The sequence below is a fragment of the Pseudopipra pipra genome, chromosome 25 (assembly GCF_036250125.1).
Source record: "Pseudopipra pipra isolate bDixPip1 chromosome 25, bDixPip1.hap1, whole genome shotgun sequence".
Taxonomy (NCBI): Eukaryota; Metazoa; Chordata; class Aves; order Passeriformes; family Pipridae; genus Pseudopipra; species Pseudopipra pipra.
Window position 1 is genome coordinate 2,639,692 of NC_087573.1, and position 18,042 is coordinate 2,657,733.

Here is an 18,042-nt window from a genome sequence, read left to right on the forward strand (position 1 = left end):
TAAAATTTTGCATATGGGAAGGCTGAGCAAAATAAAGGTTAAATAATTTGACCCACGTTGTATGTGGAATCAGGGTCAAAGCTGATAGGGAGGTTTGGGCGTTCCTTGCTCCCAGATTTTATTCAAGTTGTGCCTCTTAATTATAGTTCTTATTGTCCAGAAGGCCCCCAGTCAATTAGTGAGACATAACCATCATGTGAGACTGGAGCTGCTGGAGCAGCCTGGCTTTGGGAGGAGATGGATAAGGAATTACTTCGAGGAGACACTTCCTTTCAGTTTTCAAAGCAAAGCAGAAATAAAAGTTTGAAGCCTTCCTTCTATTTTCACGTGTGCATAGAGAACAACAGACAGTTCATGGTCTTTTAGTGCCACCCTGACAGCCACCGGGACATGCAGATTTCCAGGAAACTGGAGACTCGGAATTCCAAAATAGGAATATTTGCTAACGCAGCAACCAGAATCCATGAAGGGGTATTTTACAGTGTTTTTCCTACTGTGACTGCAGGAGAAAAGTTACAGAGTCACAACAAACATTTAGTTTTTTTCTGAAAGGTTTATTGTTTTCCAGACAATTTCAATTAGTGAATTCCAGAGGTGTGGCCAAGTGAGTCCTTTTCTCTGCCAGCCCAGTGCATACACATAAAATCACAGCATCCCAGAATGGTTTGGGGTGGAAGGGACCTTAAAGCTCATCTCATTCCACCCCCTGCCATGGGCAGGGACACCTTCCACTAGCCCAGGTTGCTCCAAGCCCTGTCCAATTTGGCCTTGGACACTTCCAGGGGCAGCCACAGCTTCTCTGGGCAACCTGTTCCACTTGGAACACGCTGTTGCTCTCACTGGGGTCCCAACCAGCAGGAGGAAGAGCTGCAGGCAGATAAATAGCAATAAACCCCTTCTCAAACAGTTTTAAAGCTGATTCCGTGCGTCTGCTGGGGTGTGCAGGGCTGACATGGCACAGGGAGTGGGGTGGGGGGTTCAGAGTCCTGTCTGGGGGGTGGTTCAAGGGAACTGGATGGAACAGCTGGTGCTGAGATCAAAAGCCTGCGAAGCCAGAGGTGTGGGTTTGTTTCCCAAGAGCTGTCGTGGATGTGTTGGCATTGGGGAGTCATATTTGCATAAAGCGTTTGCATTCTCACTGCAAAGCCAGCCCACGCAGTAAAGCAGGCTCTGAAATGGGAGCCTGCAGGTGAAAACCTGGCCCTCCCTTTGAAAAGCTGGAATCCTGGAATTTACCCTGTGAAGTCTAAGAAACTTCCAGCTGGAAAAGCCGGGATCCTTTTCAAAGAGATGGCACTACATGAACGCAGGAGCTGCTTCAAAGCAGAGCTGTGTCGGAGCCAGGCTCAAGTTGTTTGGGATCCTCAGCCCGCAGCTCTGCTCTGGTCGCTGTCGTCCAGCATTCCTGGTTGGAACAGCAACGCTCCCCGGACCCCCGGCCGCTCTTCCCAGCGCTGGGAGAGGTCCCAAGAGCAGCTCAGGCTCCCCCGAGCCGCAGGTTTTTACTCAGTTCCAAACCTAAGGAGCCAAGAGCGCTGAGACAAAAGGAATTATTTCAGCTATTAGCTGCTAAGAATAGAGCCGGCGGGGGTGCTGAGGTGCCTGACAGCGCAGCCGGAGGAGCAGGGATTGCAGTGGGAGCACGGAAATAGCCCTTCTCCACGCTCAGCACCCGGGAGCTTTCATGAGTCACTCAAACGCCCGGGCGGGGGGACAGGTGGGGTGCGGAGGAACCCACACCCTGCCCGTGCCTGGAGCAGGACGTGCCCCCGGGGCTGCGATTTTGGGGGGAAGCTCTTTTTCCCTAAGGGGGAGCATCTTCCCAACCCCCAGGCCATGGAGCACCCATGGGAGAGCACGGCTGGGGCGAGCAAAACTCGACCACTGCCCTATTCTGTGCTTCAAGGTCCCACTCCCCCTCCCGGGGCCGTGTCTCCCCAGGGCCACTCCTGCCACTCTCGCACGGGGCAGGAATATTTGCAAAAGCCAAACATTCCCGGGGGGGCGGCGGGGCCGGAGGAGTCTATTGATGTCGATCCAGCTGTGTTCCAGGGTGTTTCCCTAAGTGCTAATCACGAAGTTCCCTTCGCAAATACATCGCAAAAAAGGTTAAAAGACCCGCGCAGCAGATATTTAAATGCGGGGTCAGTGACTGACGAGGTGCTCAGGGATGTCTTTTAACATCTTGTCCCGATGCCATTTAGCACAAATCCTGTTGGTATCACTGCGTGTTTTTATCCAATATAGCTTGGAAGAGGCAATTTTCCTTCTGTGCTGTTTGTGCAGCCCAGGGTACAACACATTCCTGATCTATGACGAGGTTTCCAAACTCCATAGTAAAATGAATAATAATGATAGTAAACGTTGTATAACTTTTTTTTTTTTTTTAATACAGCAATCTTTGTATTACTTCAGTGCTGGATTTTCCAGTTATTACACGTGGGCAAAAAAAGGACTTTTTTTTAAAACCACTGTATCCACACAAAGCAAAACAGGAAAAAAACCCCCCAAATCTAAGGATTAAAAGAAAATTTTTGTGCCAGTCCTGGGTGCCACTGCAGAAAAGAGTCGAGCTGGACAGAATTAAACATCTCAGCTGGAGCGTGGACAGGGCAGCAGACAGCCTGCTAAAAATAGATTAATCCTAATTACAGCCACACTTCTGCTTTTTCCAGGTTTCCCGTTTCACGTGGGGGGCACGGGAGGCTGTGAATGGAGAGGGGGATCGGTGCCCACTGTGGCAGCAGCGGGGTCGGGGGGCACACGCTGCCCGTTGTTGCATAACCCGGGAACACGGAGTCCTGGGAGGGAGCACGGGAATGACGGCAGTGCCCCGGCCCTCGGCTCCAGCTGATCAGCACAGGCTTAACTCAGCGCCCGGCCTGCAAATCTGCCCCCCCCAGTTAACTAAACCTCTGGAAAACTGGGTTTCGGGGACCGTGTGCTTTGCTGTTTTAAAGGTTTAAACCTCACCACCCTCCCGGCTCCCTGAGCCGCCGGGGAGCGTGTCCCGTGCCAGGGCTGCTGGCGTGGTTAAACCCCCCGGAGCGGGGCCGTGCCATAAATCCCTGCTGCTTTTATTTCCTCCTGGACAACATTCCCGCTCGCTGCTCCTCACGGGCAGAGTTACAAAATGTTTAGTACGAAATAAACACATTTAAGCCTCTGTTTTGCAAACTCCGGCGGTTTATTTCTCCCATCGAGTCCACGAAACTCTGGCAAACAACTATTTTCCCACCCTAAAGGAAGTATGTTAATTACCAATTTAAATATTTAGCCAGAAAACGTATCACTTCAGCTATAACAACTTTGTTTTGTTTAATCAGAAGCCAGGAGTGAACGCTATGGGTTTTCTTTTCGTTCCTGTGGCAGTAACCAAACACTCCTTCCATATCTTGGGTTTACCTGAAGAACTGCTCCTGCAAGCGCAGGGGGAGAAGCATGAATTTCATTTGAAGTGTCCAGCTGAGCCTGTTGGGATATTTTATTTAAAAATCAAAGTCCTGATGAATGACAGGACACAGCCATGACAGAGGCAGGATCTGTTTGGAGACAGTGTCATCCCCAGGGCTGGCACCTGTCAGGTTGCTCTGAGGCTTTGGATGTGCTGGGGGCAACAGTATTTTTGCTTGCAGCTCATCAGAAAGGATTTCAATTTACATTTTTTAAGGTTCATTTGCCTTTACGCTGAAACACAGATCCAGGATTTGGCTTTTTTATTTTTAATTAAATGAGGAAGAGGCACTGCAGAGCAGTTGGTACCTGTGGGCTGCCGGGCGCTCACCTGAGCTGACAGAAATCCACCTGCACATCCCTGTTTGATCTCTCCAGAACACAGTCCCACAGAGCCTGTATCCCAGCTGATGCTGTAGCACAGTTTTTGGCTGTCCCACAGTCCTGGCTGTCACTCCTGCTGTCACCTCCCAGCTCCCTGGATTGCTGCCCCGGGTACACGAAAACCTCCCTTATAAAAATTTCACCGACCTTAATGTAACAAAGCAATATTTTCCAATTGGAAAATGAATAAGCAGGGGGGAAAAATTTGTTTAGACATTCCTAAGCAGCTTGTTTAGAGCACTGCTGTGCCCTGTCCAAGGCCATCCCTCCTCCCTGTGCCCACTCTTGTACCTACACGAGGTGAGCCTTGGCCCCGACTTGGAAACCCTGCGGATACAAGGGCACATCCCACTGAATGTGTGTGTCTGCCAGCCCCTGCCTGGAGTGAGCGCTTTTATAAGCACAGCAGAGATTGGGAAATGTGCTGTGATTCATCTGAATCCCTGCAGTCCCCACTCCCACCCCAGCTCAGCACCCACGAGCGCCCGGGAGCTGCCAGACGCAGCACCACGCCTGCCTCCGGCTCCTCACCCGGCACCCGCTGCCAAAGGAACGCCCAGAACTTTTCAAGCTCGATGCCACAAATTATTTGTTCTTATCTGGAGGAGAAAAAAAAAAAAAAAAAGAAAAAAATTCCTGAAGTGCTTTTTATTACCGAAAATTATCATATTGGGGATTATCATATTCATCAGCTGGGCTGAATCCGCCGGCGCCGGCGCTGACCGGGGCGTTTTGCTGTTCCTGCTGGGATTGGTGCTGGCAGCTCTGGCTGAGGTTTCTCTCTCTCCCTCTTGTCTCAGCCTGGAAACTGGGATTGTAAATTATTTTGGCCGGGGATAAACTGGCCTAAATAATTTGCTTGTACAGCGCTGAGCCACAGTGGCCTCTGGGTCTCAGCTGAGCCTTCTAGAGCCTTCTAAAAATAAGTAATTCTAAGCTGTTATCTTTTAAAAATACTTGTAAAAAAAAAAGAGGGAGCAGGAAGAGGATCCTTTCCCAGCTGTTTTGTCCTCAAACTGCCAAGATTTATTATTTTTAAACCGTATTTTCCTGATCAATTCTCTCCGTAGCTTTTCGTAAAACAAGGGTCCACAAATTTAAAAGTTGGGACATAGAAATAATCATTTGGAAATCACAGGTAAGTTCTAAAATCCAAGCTACCAGTAACGAAATAAAAATTATTCTCAAGACAATGTTTTTATGCATGAGTTGATTACTCTTCCCAGCCCGGAATTATTTTGCAAACAAATCTCAATTAGAGAGTGAACTTTTTTTTTTTTCCGAAGAAAAAATAGATATGTCATTTTTCAAGATATTTTGGATATTTTCCTTACTTGGCCAATTCTCATTAGTCACATTAGTCCCACTATAGATATTTTTTCCCTTTTCAGAATGGGAGACCTTTGTTTTGAGTGATTCCTTTGTATAATTGGTAAAGTAGAAAACAAAACATTAAACATTACAAAACAAAACAGATGAAAATACTTTCAGCTTTGCTCATGTTCCTGCCAACTATTTTCCTCTTAAAAAAAACCCCCCACATAAACCAGCTCCTTCTTGGCCTGTTTTACTCCTTTAAAGGGGAAAGGAGACCTGAGGATTCACGTTCATCCTGTGGGAAGGACAAACAGGATCCCTGAGGAATGGCAAGGACAGGGTTTAAGCCTCTAAGCCAGACTCTATTATTATTCCTCCCCCAAAAAACCCCAAGAAAATAAAAATATATTATCATAGAATGGTTTGGGCTGGAAAGGACCTCAAAGCTCATTTCATTCCACTCCCTGCCATGGGCAGGGACAACTTCCACTGGCCCAGGTTGCTCCAAGCCCCGTCCAACCTGGCCTTGGACACTTCCAGAGATGGGGGTATATTGTGATTAAGGTACAGAATATTACAATATCACACCTGTGATGTAAGTACAGACTTTTAAGACTGCTTTAAATACCTGTTTTGCACAGCACACCAAAGCTCATCCCCGTTATTAAGAGATTAATAGAGCACAATTTATTTGTGGCTGCCCTGGACTCCAGGCTCTGCTCTTCAGATCCATTCCCACGCTGCCACACTTCATTCCCGAGGGCTGGGCCATCAGCATGTGGGATGCAATACTTCCAAGAGGAATCATTCCAGCAGGCCCTGTACCTCCTGTTCATGGAATGTGTGTGGTGTGTCTCTCTGGGAGCCAGGAACAGCATCACTGGCTGGTCCATCGGAGCCCGTGCCGGTGCCCTCTGCTCCTCTACCTCCAAGATGGAACAACAGTCTCCAGGTGAAGTGCTTCCCTGACTGAAAATTCCTCTTAAATATTTGGAGTGTGAAAGCTCAGGAAAATCAGAGCTTACACGAGGTGCTAAAATTTGGGGTGCACCCAGAAGAGAGAACAGATCCCAAGGCTGGGACGGGCTCCTGCCCACAGGAGGCTGCTCTGCCCCAACCCGATGCCATCCCTGAGGCTGCTGCACACAGTAACTCATGTTTGGGAAGTTTTGGGAAGTTTTACCTGGCTGGGTGGGGACTCAGGGGTTTCTGAGGGGTGCCACCCCAGCTCACAGTGCCTCAGGTGTGCCAGGATGACAAGGGATGTCGTGCTTCGTGCGCCGCTGGCCCGAGTTAACCCACAGCCCTATTTTCCACCTGTAACCATGGCAACCTGAGTTATCTCGCAGAGGTGCCTGTCACCCCGTGGTAGTAACACCCTGCTCCTCACAGTCCCACCACTGGGATTATCCATGTGCACATCCCGACATGGGAGGTGGTGGCTGCAGCATTCCCGTTTCCAGCGCAACTGTGGGAGAGGCCGAGTGGGAGGTGAGGAGGAGGCAGAGGAAGAGCAGGAATGCTGGAGCAGTCCAGGGCTCTCAGCAGCACAGTCAGCTCCTTGGCAACGGGAGGATGGAGTGCCAGGGTGGATGGACACAGCAGCAGCTCCAGGGGAGAGGAGCATCACCGGGAATGTGGCTCGTGTGATTTTGTGGAAAGAGCAGGTCTGTGGGGTGTTTGGCTTCCAAAGAGGTACATCTATGGCAGGGTGAAAAATCAAGACATTCATTAGAATACAGGAGTCTGTGAAAGGGGAAATGTGCAGGACAGTGCCTTCTGGCCTTTAGGGTACCCTATTTCACCCATTGATGGGGTGAGGAGAGGGGCTCAAGGGGAATGCAGGGAAGCAGATGGGATATGAGAGGTGAAAATAGGGCCATCAGATGTGCACATCAATGAGCCAAGAATGAGTGAGACCTGTATCCCAGGCTTCCCTCTGACACGTGCTCTTTCATCAGGGCTACCCCCTGGGAGCTCTGGCCTCCCAGGGCTTTGCTTCCCAGCCTTTCTGGTTAGAATTCCCTTGGTGACGTGTAGCAGGTGATTTCTGTAAGGTTGTTCTGGAGACCTGCAGCTCCTTTGCCGGAGATGGATCATTCCTTCCCCTCTCTGCTGCAGCTGAAGTGTGTGTGAGGCCACTGCAGGAGGGAGCACTGGGTTCTGCACAGCCTTGATGCCAAACCCACCACCCACAGGGATGAAACCTGAGTTATCTAAATCCATTCCTGCCTCAGAACAGTGAGGTTAAAATGAGGTTGTCCAAGATGAGCTGCCTTAGGATGACCATTCACCAAACTTTGAGTGCAGGTGAAAACTGAAATGCTGGTGCCCAAATGTGCCTAAAGACACAGGCCAGGATATTGGGAGTTTCTGGGAAATGGATTAATAGTGAGCTGGTAACATTTGGAGATGATACAAAATCACTGAGGCAAAACAGTGAGGAGCAAAGGAAGGATCTCATGGTGTGCAGTGGCTGGGAAAAAATTATCTGATTAAATTCAGTATTTGTAGGTCCAAAATGATAGGTTAAAGAAAAAAAAAACCAACCAACCCAAACCACAAACCCTAAGTGAACACAGGGAGTGATGGACACGGTGTAACTCAGCAGTACATGGAGTGCAGGATGTGGGAAGGGCTGCAGCTTCCTGGGTGCTCCTCCCTGGGTGTTCCCTATGGGTGAAGGGCAGGCTCCTGGCACGATGGATTTGTGCAGTCCCAGCACAGGGCAGGGCTAATTCTTCTATTTGCATCATTCCTTTGGGGTGACAAACTGTGCTGAGCAGGCAGCGTGACGGCCCCACGGTCACAGAGAGCTGGGAACCTGTGGGAGGCCAGGTAAACACAGCACAGAGGAGTTCCACACCGGGGCCAAACACAGTCCCTGCTCATTTCACAGCCCAGCACAGCCAGTGCTGAGAACTGCACCATTAAAACGTATTTAAAGGGTGCAAAGTCTGCATTATTCCCTCTCCCAGTGGTTTATGGAAACGGCCACCTGGCTGGGAATGCTGTGGGAGGGCCACCGCCCTGGGCACCCAGGTGAGAAAGGATTAGGACCATAAAGGAAATGCTGCATCATAGTTTAAAGGCAAGTGTTTCTTTCCCAGAACACTAATGTCATTCCTACAGCACAAAGAACAAAAGCTTCCTTCTTTAAATCCCTGGAAGTGTTCAAGGCCAGGTTGGATGGGGCCCTGAGCAACCTGATCACGTGGAAGGTGCCCCTGCCCGTGGCAGGGGGTTGGAACGAGAGGAGCTTTAAGGTCCCTTCCAACCCAAGCCTTTCTACGATTCTAAATCCATTTCACAGACCACAGGGTGGGGAAATCTCTCCTCCTCGGGTAACTGACATTGCAAGGGGCTGCCTGGAGTGGCTCAGGGTTACTGTATCTGCAGACTTCCAAGCTGGAGATGCAGTTGTTCCATGATTGGAGAGAGTGGCAGCGAGGGAGACCCCTAAAGCCAACACACAGATGCCCTACAGCTTCAGAAAGAAAGAAAGACAGAAGTTGTGGTATCGAGACCACTTTGGGAAGGACCTACTGCCTCCTAATAACCTTAAATAAAACCACCCGACTTCCCATCTCCATGGTAACTCCTTCCTCCAAAGCACTTTCAATGCAATTTGTTTCCTGTTCCTCTTGACTTCTCTGGTGGTTTTAGAACAGAACAGTCAAGGTTGAAGGGCTGGACCACAGATGAGAAACCACCTTTGCCTCTGAAAGCGAGTGTCAAGCAGAACTTCTGTTCCCTCCCAGGAGATACCTGAGTTACCTTCACCAACCTGTGTGGGATGGTTGCTGACTGCAGAGAAAAGCCACAGAGAGCAAGAGAGGATCAACAGCCCTCCAGCCTCTCTCCTTGCAGGAGCTGGTGAAGTATAACTTACAATTTGTGAGTTCTACAAGTCACTTTTGGTGGAGGTCCCAGCTCAGGATGGATCCCTGTGCCTGCCTTCCAAAGGGCCTTGGTTTGTAGTGCTGCTGTTGTTGTAGGTAACTGCCCAGGCTGGGCTTTGCTGCTCTGGGCATCACCACACCCTCTGGTGTTCTGTTCATGGGAGAGGAGAGCTCAGAAGGGCCACCCTTATAAAACCCTGCTCCAGTCTGACAGAGTCACACTAAGAACAGGAATTATCCCGGGAACAAAGATTCCCTCCAATGGATCACGAACCCAGTGCAGGACAATGAGGTAGGTAAGAAGTATTTTGTCAAAGGGGCAGTGCATGAGAACATGTCTGAGCACAAGAAACGTGAGCCTGTTAAATATTAAAGTTCCAAAATTAAACCCTTGTTTATGTAACGACCGGGTCACCGCTGCTGCATTGTACCAAAAAAGGCCCTTTCCAGCGGGCACTGATCTCCCACAGCCTCCCCAGTGCCGTGGGGGCTTCCTGCTCTCTCCCAGGCCTCCCCTGAGTTGTGTCCCACCAGATCCAGCTGCTCTGTGCAGGTTGGGGGCACCGGGATCCCCCTGGGGTGGAGATGCTCATGGTGCCATTCTCCTCTGCAGGGAGCAGGACCTGGCACCTGAAATCACACCTGAAAGCCCCCCACCTGCTTTGGGGCTTAACCCTGACACTCAGCTCCTCACCCTGCTGCTCAGTAACACCCCACAGGGCTGGAAAAGCAGGAGGGTTGTTGCTGGCTCAGTGTATTAAGTGAAGTCCCTCCTCGGTGCCTTTCCCAAACCTGCCCTTCCCACTGTCCTCTTACACCAACCACGGGCCATCTGCAGGCCACCAGTTGGACTTGGGGGCTTTAAACCACGATGAAAACTGTATTTGGGGCTGTCCTGTGCGGGGCCAGGAGCTGAACTCGATCCAACTCAGGATATTCTATGATTTTTTCTTCTCAGATTAAAGAATGACACTGGTAGCGAAGACAAGTCTGCAGTCACTCCAGAGAACAGTCCAATGCCCTTGGTGCTTCAGCTTGGCTAATTACAAATATAACAGCACAGCAAACTACAGCTAAGAAAATTTAAATGCAAAATACCGAAAAGAAGCTTTATGGAGCTTCCCTCCTGCAGAGTGTCTTTGAAAAGCCTTCTAAAAAGCCTTTTACCGCATTGCTAAACACACCTTTATTTATTATTTTTTAAGAAAGGGGCATAAAAGAACTTAATCCAAACTAAATATTTAACCAAACAGCAATTAACTAACAATGATGAATGGTAAACAGTCCTAGTCCCACGCTAAACGGGGACTTCACAGCCAGTTTATCTAAGCTAAAGCTGCTCAAGGGGAAAGGCAAGTTTATTGAGTAAACTTTGTCTCAGCCACCTCGCTATTAAAACAGTCCACAAACAGAAACTGCATCATATATTCTGAGAGCAAAAATAAGGAGCAAGAATGTAACAACCCATGGCGTGGAAGTTACAGTGCTACATGGAGCAATTACCCCGAAATAGGAAAGCAGAGAGAACACGAAGCTGTGAAGCAGCAACTTCCAACCCCCCTGGCCTTGTGGGAAAATAAAGTGAGAGACCCCTTAAATTCCACCTGATGTTCCCATTTGGCCTAGGACTGTCATTCCTGCTTATCCACTAGGAAGGAGTGAGCCTGGGCAGAGTTGGCTAAAATTTTACCCATGTGGGTCCTTTTGTTTAAATGTAACAGGATCAGATTATGATTGTGATTATTATTATTATCGCCATTATTATTATTATTATTATTACTATCATTATTATGCCATTATAATTATTTTGCCATTATTATGCTATTATTATTTTGCTAATTTATATTTCTATTATTTATAGCTATTATTATATTGGTGCTGTTATTATTGCTATTTATTATTATAGCTATTTATTATTATTTTTATTATTATCATTATTTATTATTGCTATTTATTATTATTGCTATTTATTATTATTTTTATTATTGCTATTTATTATTATTTTTATTATTGCTTATTATTATTATTATTATTATCATTATCATTATTATTATCATTATTGCTATCGATATTATTATAAGAATCACTATTATTATCCACATTATGACGATTTTAAATCACCCCCCGTAAGTCTGGCGACTCAGAGCAGGCCGGGGCGGGGGGGCCGTTCCCAATCCCTCATCCCTCCCCGCTCCGGTCCCTCCCCCAGCCGCGGCCGCTCCCTCCCCGTGGCCTGGGGCCCGAACCGCGGCTGCCGAGGGGGGGTCCCGGCGGGCGGCGGAGCCCCGAGACGAGGAAGAGGGGGCGAAACCGGGGGGGACCTGCGTGGGGGGGTGCGGGGGATGCGTGCGGGGACAGGCGGGGGATGCGCATGGGGGTGCCTCGGATAAACCGGGGGGGTGAGTGGGGGGCGCGCCGGACGAGGAAGATGCGCGGGGGGGGTGCAGGGAACGTGCACGGGGCGTGCGCGGGATGCGCAGGGGATGTTCTTTGGGGGGTCCGTGGGGCGGCGCAGGGGATGTGCATGGGGGGTGCAGGGGATGTGCATGGGGGGGGGGGGCAGGGAACGAGCAGGGGATGTGCACAGGGGGGTGCAGGGGTTGTCCATGGTGGTGGGAAGGAAGGGAACGAGCAGGGGATGTGCACAGGGGGGTGCAGGGGATGTGCATGGGGGGGTCCAGGGGATGTCCATGGTGGTGGGGGGCGCAGGGAACGAGCAGGGGATGTGCACAGGGGGGTGCAGGGTATGTGCACAGGGGGGTGCAGGGGATGACCATGGCGGCGGGGGGCGCAGGGAACGAGCAGGGGGTGTGCAGGGGAAGCGCGTGGGAGGCTGGCTCGGGATGCAGCCGGGATGTGCGCGGGGTGCGCTCGGGATGTGTCCGGCCCCGGCGGCCCCGCTCCCCCCGCTCCCCGCCCGCGGTACTCGCCTGGCGCATCATCATCCCCGCGGCTCCCGGCCCGTTCCCGGGGGGCCGCAGCGGCTGCCGGGGCCGCATCGAGCTGGGGCGGAGCGGGGGAGGCGGAGGGGCCTCCCCGGGCTCCCTGCGGAGGAGGCGGCAGCGGGGCCAAGGTCACCCCGCACCGACTACAACTCCCAGGAGGCAGCGAGTCCCCGAGGGGGGGTCGGGGGCAGTGGATGAAGGGCGAGGGGTTCGCCCCAGAGCCCCCCTTCCACCCTCACCGAGCTGCCTTCTCCCGGAATTTTCCTCTTCTTCCCCGGCGGACCTGGGATGTCCCGTCCCAGGGGATGGCAGTGAAGTCTCTGAAAATCCGGCACAAATAGACACAGATCTATTTCGGGATTTTCCTCGCTTAAACAAAAAAAAAATAGGCAGCAGGAGGAGAAATTAATGTTTAAAGGTTGGGTTTAAAATGCTGCCTGTTCCTTCCAGGTCTGCAGCCACTGCGTGTGTCACTGCACATCTCCAGGACCACCTTCCAGGACCTCCACAGTCATTAATGGGTATTATTCTCACTCCCTTTTAGGAAGTGGTGGGATAATCATTCCCCATTTAACGGCTGGGAAACTTGGCACAGCACAGATTAAGTGATTTGCTGACAGGCACACAAGAAAATTGCGCTAGTCAAGCGTTCTCCCAATTATGCCATCCTTGGAACTGCATAATTTCCCTGCGTGATTCCAGACACGGCTCATACTCCCTGGGCAGGGCTTCGTGGCTAAAAACCAGCCAGCACCCATGGCAGGATGGGGCTCACAAGTCTGTGTCCTCGGCGTGGGGGTCCACGGGGCACAAAACCAGGGTCACTCAGTCACCCAGGATGTGCTGGGGGGACACGAGAGGCCTGGGGAGGTGGAGGGATGCTCAGCTGCCCTGGGGGTGCTTCACAGACCCTCCCCAGTGCTCCCCAAATCCTGCTTCGCCTTCGCGACCTGCGCAGAGCCGGCAGGATTCCGCAGCCCAGTGGAAATTCCCCAGCGGTGCCAGCACCGGGGGCCTCCAGGGACCAGCAAAACGTCCCTGGACCCGGCCAGGAGCTGGGGCGCTGCCATCTCGGTGCAGCATTCCGGCCGCAGGGAGCCCGCGGGGAAGGATCCTCTGGAGCCGGGAGGCCGGTGGGGAGCAGGGATGGGGCTGCACCTGCCCCCCGCTCATTCCCTGCCCTCGCCTCGCCACCCGCGAGCTTTTCCAGGCTCCCCTGCCCTCATTCCGATGGGCCCTGCCTGCCCAGCCTCCTAATCTGCGCTAAGTGGGACTGCCGATGAACGATGTGATAAATTTAGAAAGAAATCTTTGTGTGGGTCAGAGGAAAAACACGGCGGCCCGGGGAATCCGAGCTGCAGCGACGCGCTCTGATTTCCCTCTGCTCCCGGCAGGATTTAACGCTGGAGTTTCTCACTGCTGGAAGCAGGAGGGATCCAGAGGGTTTAGAGCTGGGCTGTACTCTGCTGGAGCTTATAAACCAAGGATGCCTCGGGTTAAAATAATGATTTTTAAACTAACATAAGTGAAAAAGGAGCGGGAGGGTGGCTGTGCTGCCCCAGCTCCGACCGCGACCTGACATTTCAGCCCGAGCCTCTTAAAGAGCAAGTTTACCTTCCCCAGGACTTGTTTATACGCGAAAGGAGGGATTTAATTCCTCGTTCGGGCTCCTGCCCGCACACCACAGCCACGCTGCTCCTTCCCGATCGCTTTTGTTAATCTCTTAAATTGTTTTAAAACAACAACAACAAAATAATAGTATTAGCGGTGCAAAATCCCCCGTGAAATCACCAATCCAGCCCCACTTTCCTTGTCGAAAGTCTGAGCAGTTTCAAACTGTTTTATCATTTGCTGGTAAATTATATTGTACCAAGGCAAGGAAAGGAAAAGAATTCTCTGAATGTATTTCCTTTAATAAGCTATTAAGACCTTGTACTGCTAATTAAACTATTAATTAGACGTCTTATCATTCCTAAACACGTTAGCATGTTGCCAAAGCAGCAATAAGCCTCTGGGGCAGGAAGAAGATAAGGAAAGAAGGAAGATGCAAACAAGAAGATTAAAAAAAATATGAAGAAACCTCCCCTCCCCCCCAATAACCAGAAATAGCAAATAAATAACTAAGGGTCAGTAGAGTTACATATTGCTTAATTTATAGGAATAAAAAAGTATGTAACTTGAAAATAAATTTTCTTCATAAAAGGGCCCTTGGGACATCTGTGTCTAATGCAGGAAAAAAAGTGATAGGAGTTTTCAGACCTTTTTTTCTGCACTCAGAGGAGTGGAACCAGGAGTGAAACTCCTTTTCTCCCAACACCATAAGGTGAGCCTGGTAACGTGGGGACAGCTCTGCATCATCCCAAGATCCTGCTCACACCGTGTGGTCCTTGGGACCTTAGTCCTGGCTCACACTGATCTCTGCTCATCTCTGGCTCCATTGCAGGGTTTGCAACACAAGCACATTAAAATGTTTTTAGAGCCCAATTCCTCAGCATTTGCCTTTGACAGTTCATCTCAAGGGATGGATAATCTCATTTATGTCTGTTACTGCAAATCAAAACACCAGCAAATTAAATAGATCTGAAGGCTAAGATTAAAGACTCAGAATTAAAACACACGTGAAGTGCCTGTAATGCAAATAATTGTAAATATAATTTTTTTCTGGGTGATGGAAAAGCCCTACCCAGATGCTGTTCCATTTACCTTGAAAGCAAAGACAGAATCAGAGAATCATGGAAGCATTAAGGTTGGATAAGCCCTCTAAGATCATCAAGTCCAACCACTGCCAGGTCCAACCACTGAAATATCCAGCTGGTGCAGATATGGATTTCACACGGTGCTGGTTTCTTTCCTATGGTTAGAAAAGGAAAGAAAAGGAAATGAGCTCGAGCATCACCTTTTACCAGAGCCAAGAGATGCTTTTATGTCCATCTGATGATGACTGAGCTTGTGGCTGGCCCAAAACTGGGGTCCAGTGGGCCTGACTGGAGGAAGCTGAGGGCACTGCTGGTCCCCTCCAGCCACAGGGATGTGCCCTGGCTCCACGGGTGCTGCTTCACCAGCTGCTTCCCCATCAACCACCTGAGCTGGAACACAGGATGTCACCAAAGCCCACCTGGTCTCGGACCAAAACTCCTCCATGTCCCGGCAGCAGATGGTGCAGCGACTACTGGGGAACTCCCACGCGAGGTTTTTTGCAGGATCCAGCACTGAACAAGCAGATGGAAAATGAATTGATGTGAAACCCATGCTAGAAATTCCATTGTAGACGTTCCCCATTCCTAGAATACACACTTTAAAGCCCATGCTGTCTGCATTAGCCTTTTATAATTCCATTATAACGGTGTCGCTGTGCCTCGGGGCTGGATTGCTGGGGCACTGTGGTGGCGCAGCACCCTTTTTTGGGAGCTGCTTCTGCCTGGGCACCGATCCCCAAGTACCAGCTGCCCTCTAGAGCCAAGTGCTGACTGTTCTGGCAGAGCGCAGCCAGCAGATAGCAGCATTGGTACACAAAATGTACCTGCTGCTCTTTCAAAGTCGCGCAGGAACCTTGGGGTGTTTAAGTCTGGGGCTGTGACCTCCCTCCACTTCAACGAAAAGGAAATTAATAACCGGCAAACAGAGGGTGGAGCTGCTTTTCCCTGTCCCAGGACATGATGTTTGGCTGTGAAGGGCTTGTAATAGAGCGGGGCAGGTGTTTTCTCACCTGGGAGGGTTGTGCTGTCTTTATTACAGAAGGGAAGGAACATCCACTGAGGGACATTGGTAATAAGACTTAATTAACACTTATTTGCTCTGATAAATTTGATTGATTTCAGCAGTGCCCAGAGTAAGCCACCTTCAGCTCACAGCAGCACTTTGGCAGGTCAGACCTGAAGGTATCCCTTCATTTCTGGAAAAATCTTTGCTTTCAACCTGCAGAAGGATTTGGGCACTGCTTGGGTTGGTGTCAGGGCTCCTGCTTCTGTTCCAGGCTGGGACAGGAGCATGGACATGTCATTTAAAGGATGTGTTGCATTTATCTCTATAATTTATCTATTTATATCTCTATTTATATAGCTATTTAATAAATACTTATATTTACATTTATTTATATTTAACACCTTGTATTTACCACCATTCTTCCCTGGAGGATGTTTCCACACAGCTTATTTTCATACAAAGGATCCCCCTATATTAAATTTCTTTAATTAATATATTATTTTCAATATAAGGGTCCCCACCAGCTAAACACATTGTGTGGGAGCAGGATGTGAGACTGTGAACCAGGTAAGAGCACTTGCATCAACCCTGAACCACGTTTGTGGGAAAGCAGGTTGCTGCTGGAAGCTGAGATGGGTTTAGCCCCCTCAAAAGCCCCTCAAAGTGGCCCAAAAACATCTGTGACCCCACGGGGGATGGAGGAGGCTGCCTGGCAAGGAAGGAATGCAAGGGGTTTGATAAGGAAGGAATAATAATAATAATAATAATAATAATAATTGTCCTTTTCTGGCGGGGCAGAGCTGAGCCTGCCTGTATTTACACACAGGCAAAAAGCTTCCTGAGCTGGAAGTGCAGCTTTTTCCGCTGGCTCAGCACCGTCGCTGCTCTGCCACCCGCTCCCGGCGTTTCCCTCAATCCCGAGGCTTTAGCGAAACCTTTTGTTTCGCCAGAGCACTTGGCTGTAACTGTATTGTCTCTGCTCGGCCGTAGGACATACCCTGAGCTGTGAAAAACGCACCTGACGTTTGATTAGATCTCCAGCTTTTGACACGGTGCTGATTAGATAAACAATTGCCCAAAGACAAAAAAGAAAAGCCGGGCCCCGGCTCCCTGTCCCACCTCCCAGAGCTAATCAAGACTCTGGGAGAGCTTTCCCTGGGAAAGTAATTTTGTTTTCCCGCATCTGTTGCTCAGCCTGCCAGAGGTCAGATCGCGCCAAACTACAACAAAACAGGTGCTGGTGGTGTTTTCTAGCTGTATTTAGTATCCCCCGAGGAGGTCCTGGTGTGCCTCTGCCAGGGAATAAGCACTAGGAAGGGTTGAGCATCCCCAAAAGGAGGGGCCCAGGTCAGCAAACCTCCTGCCTTCAGTGGAGCTCCTCCACAAGAGGAGACACTACAGGGCTGCCACACATCTCCCTGCAAATTCTTTGATGCAGGAACCACTGCTGGTTATTGCAGAGTGCCCAGAGTGAGGGAGAATCACAATTAAGGTTCGAAAAGACCTCCAAGACCATCAATTCAAACCTGTGCCCCATCCCCACCTTGTCCCCCAGCCCAGAGCACTGAGGGCCACGTCCAGTCATTCCTTGGACACCTCCAGGGGTGGGGACTCCACCACCTCCCTGGGCAGCCCCTTCCAGTGCCTGAGCACCCTTTCCATGGAGAAATTCCTCCTGATGTCCAACCTGACCCTCCCCTGGCACAGCCTGAGGCCGTTCCCTCTCCTCCTGTCCCTTGTTCCCTGGGAGCAGAGCCCGACCCCCCCCCGGCTCCCCCCTCCTGTCAGGGGGTTGCAGAGCCAGAAGGTCCCCCCTGAGCCTCCTTTTCTCCAGGTTGAGCCCCCCCAGCTCCCTCAGTTCTCCTGCTGCTCCAGCCCCTTCCCCAGCTCCGTTCCCTTCCCTGGACACGCTCCAGCCCCTCCATGTCCTTCCAGAATTGAAGGGCCCAGGACTGGACACAGCACTCGAGGTGTGACCCCACCAGTGCCCTGTGCAGGGGGACAATCCCTGCCCTGCTCCTGCTGCCACACTATTCCTGATATGAGCCAGGTGCCACTGGTCATCTTGGCCACCTGAGCAGAGCTGGGCTCCTGTTCAGGTGCTGCCAACCAGCACCCCCTGGTCCTTTTGCACTGGGCAACTTTCCAGCCGCTCTTCTGCCACTGCAGGGGGTTGTTGTGACCAACAACAACCATCTTCCTCTTCATACCTTCCACCCTCACCCCTTGGCGGGTCAGTCCCCAGCCCTGCACATCGCTCTGGAGCCTCATTTGTTTTTCCAGGGATTAACTGGGTGTCTTAAAAAACCCAAACGAGCGAGGTGTGACAGTTTTGCTGC

The 18,042-nt window shown here is 50.5% G+C and overlaps 2 long non-coding RNA genes across 3 annotated transcripts in view; one reads left to right on the forward strand and one right to left on the reverse strand.

Annotated features, from left to right (window-relative positions):
• Positions 1-11,905, reverse strand: part of LOC135402454 (uncharacterized) — a 41,494-nt gene extending 29,589 nt beyond the window's left edge. The window contains exons 1-2 of one of the 2 annotated variants that reach the window (XR_010425131.1): positions 4,369-11,905; positions 809-3,964 (exon numbers count right to left, since the gene is read on the reverse strand). This is a non-coding gene — a long non-coding RNA (uncharacterized LOC135402454). Of the gene's footprint in view, positions 1-533; positions 3,965-4,368 lie in introns of those variants that run through there. The other variant, XR_010425130.1, reaches the window with a different exon arrangement.
• A 36-nt stretch (positions 11,906-11,941) lies between these two features.
• Positions 11,942-15,306, forward strand: LOC135402453 (uncharacterized). The gene is made up of 2 exons (XR_010425129.1): positions 11,942-14,324; positions 14,445-15,306. It is a non-coding gene; the product is annotated as an uncharacterized LOC135402453 (long non-coding RNA).
• The last annotated feature ends 2,736 nt before the right edge of the window (positions 15,307-18,042 follow it).